The 5,786-nt window shown below is 42.3% G+C and overlaps 1 protein-coding gene across 6 annotated transcripts in view; it reads right to left on the reverse strand.

Annotated features, from left to right (window-relative positions):
• The window catches only part of Zyx (lipoma-preferred partner zyxin), a 305,332-nt gene that overhangs the window by 55,342 nt on the left and 244,204 nt on the right, over positions 1-5,786 (reverse strand). The gene's annotated exons all lie outside the window — the stretch shown is intronic.

The following is a 5,786-nucleotide window of genomic DNA, read 5'->3' on the forward strand; positions in this document are numbered from 1 at the left end:
GGCGCAAGTGCTCCCTGTAAAGGAGCACAATATAATGCTCTGCAAGCAGTTCCTGATCGGGAGCCACAGAAGTGGCCACCCAAGCAGACAGCTGCTTGCAGAGGAGCCCTCGCCTAGGCACGTCAGGAGTCACCTATATGAACTGACGGACGAAGTCCAGAGGTTCATTAAGCAACCTCTGGACCCGACAGCTTACAGACAGGCCCTGAACGGCATTCACAGGGTCTCAGTCTCGAGTTATGTAGACTCTAGACCTGTGAATGCCGTTCTAGGCATACCACCCCCGGACATAGACGAGACGGAGCTTCATCTGCCTCGGGAGACACGCATAACACTCGCACAACTTCGCTCCGGCTACTGCAGCAGGTTGAACTCCTACCTGAGTAGGTTGAATGAGGATGTGCCGAATGAGTGTCCGGCATCCGGAGAGTTTGCCGTTAGTGGAACTTGACGACAACGACTGAGATACCAACCGTCCTGGGCGGGGTTGTTATAGCCGCTACAACAACAACAACAACAACAGGACACTCTAGATAAGCAGGGTGTATACAAATTAACGTGTGAATGCAAGTGTAGCTACATAGGGCAAACTGGCCGTAAGATTAAAACAAGATTCTGAGAACATATAAGAGACTACAATAAGAACTACACCAGAATCAAACTTCGCAAATCATATGTTCGAAAATAAATGTACACCAATGAAAATTAATAAGACAGCCAAACTCCTCCATGTACAGCATAAAGGACGGCGTTTGAACATATTGGAAAACATGGAGATATACAAGCAGAAAACATTCCTAGGGAAAATTATAAACGAACAATAACACCTGCTAAATAACGGAACATAAACCGACGCAATCACAAAAACCAAGAAAATAAAAATAACGGATTTTTACCCGCCGGCGAATACAAGAAACAAAAAAGCACCTAACTGTGAGATAATGAAACAAAAGCGGTCGCACCTAGATGGGTATGCATGACCTCATGACAGTTAAAACAGTAACACGAATACATAAAAAGCGGAAGGAAACTCGAACTATTCAGAACGAAAAATGACACTGAAGATGGCACAACGCCGAAACCGGTTTGTCTCCAAACCAAATTTGACAAGGGATGACGGAAAATCGTTCCACAATACATCATACTCCTACCCTGTCGGAAACACAAACAACCAAAAAGAAGTTTAATTTTTTAATTAACCGCGCTCACTGAGACTTAACTGGCGCCCGAGTGGGTTGCAAACATCTGTTCTTGTGGAAAAAACATTACGGAAAAAACTTGTAATTGTGTTCATAAGACAAAAATCAAACAGAATTCCTGTGAAAAATTGGAGATAAAAGCGGAAATAAAAATAGTGAAAAAACTATAAGGAGAAAAAATTCCTGTGATAAATTGGGGATAGAAGTGCAAATACCAAACGAGATAGATATCAACAAAAATAGAAAGCGAATCATCAAATAACCGAGTATTGTAATAACGGTTAAAACAAAAAAGGACATCAGTGACCGAATTCCAATGAAATATTGGTTTTTGTAAGTAAAACATCATAACCCTGATTTTATATTTTTTCATTCCAGCATAAACATGAACACGGACGAGATGAAGAAGTCCTTAACGGAGATGAATGGCACCGTAAATGCCATTCTCTTGCAGCTTAGAAGATTCGAAGAGCGCTTAAAAAGCGTGGAAACCAGGAATAGTGAAGAATCCCTACAAGGACTAAGTGAAAGTCTATTGGAGGAGATGCGCAGACAATCTGCAGACACCGACCCACAGCCTGCAGAAGAACCACTCACGAGTCCTCAGACGGAGGACGAGTTAAGAGAAATTTCAAAACTGCCAGACTGCGTCAAGGAATTACCGCACACCACAAGCACTGAATAGAAACGGCAGCAGGTTGTTCGGCGACACATATCAATCTTCGGCAACGCGATATTTTTCGCGGAGCAATAGGGACTACACTGACACAGCTCAAAGCTATCCAGCTCAGAACCGGTCGGGATCTAACTACCCAACCCAGCAAAATAATAACTATACCGGTAGAATCCAAAACCAGGTAGAGTCAAATTTTTCATACTCTGGATCAGGGCAATCCCGGAACAATCAATCTACCCAACGCTGGTGCAGCAGCAATCCTTCCTCAACAACAACAAGAATGAATGTCGATCCATCTTGCCAAACCAGACAAACAAACAATTCCAGACTTCCAAGGTATGATAGCATAAAAAGAAATTCAGGTTCCACGGGATTCTCGGGTTATGCAAATAAAACCCCAAGCAAACAACAAAAGCTCTTTCATCTAGTGCCAGTAGAGGAGGAAGAAGGGGAAGATACCTCTGGCAAGCAACAAACCGTGGGCGATCAAGTAAATTTTACGATGGGGGCCTCGTGTCCGGCGTACCATATTTAGAGTATGCTACGCAGGACCAGGGTACCTTAGAATTTTTAGTAGATACTANAAAACAAAAAAGGACATCATTGACCGAATTCCAATGAAATATTGGTTTTTGTAAGTAAAACATCATAACCCTGATTTTATATTTTTTCATTCCAGCATAAACATGAACACGGACGAGATGAAGAAGTCCTTAACGGAGATGAATGGCACCGTAAATGCCATTCTCTTGCAGCTTAGAAGATTCGAAGAGCGCTTAAAAAGCGTGGAAACCAGGAATAGTGAAGAATCCCTACAAGGACTAAGTGAAAGTCTATTGGAGGAGATGCGCAGACAATCTGCAGACACCGACCCACAGCCTGCAGAAGAACCACTCACGAGTCCTCAGACGGAGGACGAGTTAAGAGAAATTTCAAAACTGCCAGACTGCGTCAAGGAATTACCGCACACCACAAGCACTGAATAGAAACGGCAGCAGGTTGTTCGGCGACACATATCAATCTTCGGCAACGCGATATTTTTCGCGGAGCAATAGGGACTACACTGACACAGCTCAAAGCTATCCAGCTCAGAACCGGTCGGGATCTAACTACCCAACCCAGCAAAATAATAACTATACCGGTAGAATCCAAAACCAGGTAGAGTCAAATTTTTCATACTCTGGATCAGGGCAATCCCGGAACAATCAATCTACCCAACGCTGGTGCAGCAGCAATCCTTCCTCAACAACAACAAGAATGAATGTCGATCCATCTTGCCAAACCAGACAAACAAACAATTCCAGACTTCCAAGGTATGATAGCATAAAAAGAAATTCAGGTTCCACGGGATTCTCGGGTTATGCAAATAAAACCCCAAGCAAACAACAAAAGCTCTTTCATCTAGTGCCAGTAGAGGAGGAAGAAGGGGAAGATACCTCTGGCAAGCAACAAACCGTGGGCGATCAAGTAAATTTTACGATGGGGGCCTCGTGTCCGGCGTACCATATTTAGAGTATGCTACGCAGGACCAGGGTACCTTAGAATTTTTAGTAGATACTAGAGCGAACAAAAACTACATTAGCGAGCGCGTAGCACAATGCACTATGCCAGTAGAGAACCCTTTCCACGTAATCTCCGCTGGGGGAAAATAAAAATAGACAGAAAAGTTTGTGAACATTTTTTTTAAGTTTGTAGCCAAGGACCTACCCACTACCTTTTTTGTTCTCCCAGGACTCCAATCTTTTGACGGAATAATAGGCGACGATACTCACGGAAGTTAAGGCCGTACTAGACAGGGAATTAAACCACCTTATTTTAAAACCAGATATACTCAGTGTTGCCGTTTGAGCGCTTTGGTGGCTAGATTTAGCTACCACATACTTTTTTTGGCTACATAAATTTAAAATTGCCCCTAGCCCCTTGGAGAATTTATTCATACTTGACATGAAAAAGTTGTATATGCGTAAATTGATCTCATTTTTTTTTCATTTATGTAAAAGATGAATTTTTAAACTAAGAAAGACTGATATATATACATATATGTATTGTATGTTCCTAATGTTTTTATGCACACATACTGTAATAGTGTTAGGGCTGTTAACTTATCTGTTAACGATTTAACTATAGTTTAAAATAGATAAGTTTACGGTCTTTAATGGGCTTAATTTGTTAAATGGCCCATCAAGTCGATTGACCGTGTATGTTCTTGTGGTGTGATTGTACCAGCTGCTGGTGCGACTTCAAAAAATATTTGAAAATTTTATGATTGTACCAGCATGCTGGTGTCGTGAGTGGTGAAATTAGCTCAATTTTCTAAGTAAAAAGTATTTTGGCAGAATTTTCTTGCACTATATGAGTCAAAGCCGTATTTGTGGAAGATTAAGTTCACGATATTGCAGTTGTGAATAAAAAAAAAAAACAATTTTTAACGATTAATCATTTCGATCTTTCCTCGACCTCATTTGTAAAGAAATAAATATTGTACCAGCATGCTAGTAAGTTATATGCTTCGAGCCTGATGTTACAAATGGTTGGATAAAATATTAGCTTTTTTCCAGAGTTAATTTTTTTCTATACCATTACTTATTGAAAATGTTTGCGTGTATATTTATGTAAGTAAAAAATTTTAGCTCCCCTTTTTAGCCACAACGACTTTTTTAGCTCTTTTTTAGCCCTTTTATTAAAGGAATTTGGCTACCACTAAAAATGACTCGCGGCAACACTGGCTATACTGCTGCCCCTTAAGCGGAAGAGAGCGCAGCACGTCAATAGCATCGAGGCGAATATTTCCGTCGACCCCAATATTGCCAATTCTATAAGGAAAGAGCTTAACAAAATAGTCAATAGATACGAAAATTTGTTTTGTCCAGTTGATCGCAGCATGGAAATCGAAACCAATGTCCAGGCGGAGATAAGAAAAGAAACAGAAAACCCCATTTATACTAAGAGCTACCCCTACCCGGTTAACATGCGTGGGGAAATACAAATCTAGGACCTTTTATCGGAAGGCATAATTCGTTCCTCAAAAAGTCCGTACAATTCACTCATATGGATTGTGCCAAAGAAATCCCAGGACGACGGCGAAAAAAAATACCGAATGGTCATAGATTTCAAGCGGCTAAATGCCGTAAAGATTCCCGATACATATCCCATACCAGATATTAACGGCACTATCGCTAGCCTTGGAAATGCAAGGTACTTCACTACACTCGTCCTAACCTCAGGGTCACCCCATGAAAGAATGTGACATCCCAAAACTCGCATTTTCCACCATGGACGGAAAGTACGAATTTTTGCGACTCCCTTTTGGCCTAAAAAATGCACCCTCCATATTCCAACGCATGATAGACGACGTGCTCAAAGAATTTATAGGCCGCTTTTGCTTTGTATATATCGATGATATAANCTCCGGCTAGTTGCTATCAAAACCGGCTAAATCTAGCCGGAAAACGGCTAAAATGGCAACGCTGGATGTCAGCCTTAGTCTTCCCTCATCATGTCGGTCTCCTTGCCGCTGGGGCTTGAGTGATGCTATGTCAGTCATACTGGTGTGCCAGGCACAGCACCATGAACCAAGAGGGGTACTGGGTATAGGACTGGAGTCTGCGGCTGCTCACCCGTAGTTCGTGTGGCGGCCGTGGGCTGCAGCTCCCATGCGCAGACGCCCGCACCGACGTTCCCCCAACCCAACCGATTCCTTAAGCCTCTAGAGGGCGCGCAAAGTTCTTCGTACCTTCTGAGGCTTAACGAAGAAAATATTGGGTCATTGCAAAAAATGGACAACAAGCTGCTCTTCGGGGTGAGAACAGAGACACTAAAAATATTCCGCTCCAATGAGCCGATTCCAGAGGTTGATATCGAGGATGCCAACCAGATGTTGGGCGATATGAACTTCAAGGTTACCGCGGACA

Source organism: Rhagoletis zephyria, unplaced genomic scaffold (genome assembly GCF_001687245.7).
Source record: "Rhagoletis zephyria isolate East Lansing unplaced genomic scaffold, Rhagoletis_zephyria_1.1 Rzeph_scaffold_00175, whole genome shotgun sequence".
Classification (NCBI taxonomy): Eukaryota; Metazoa; Arthropoda; class Insecta; order Diptera; family Tephritidae; genus Rhagoletis; species Rhagoletis zephyria.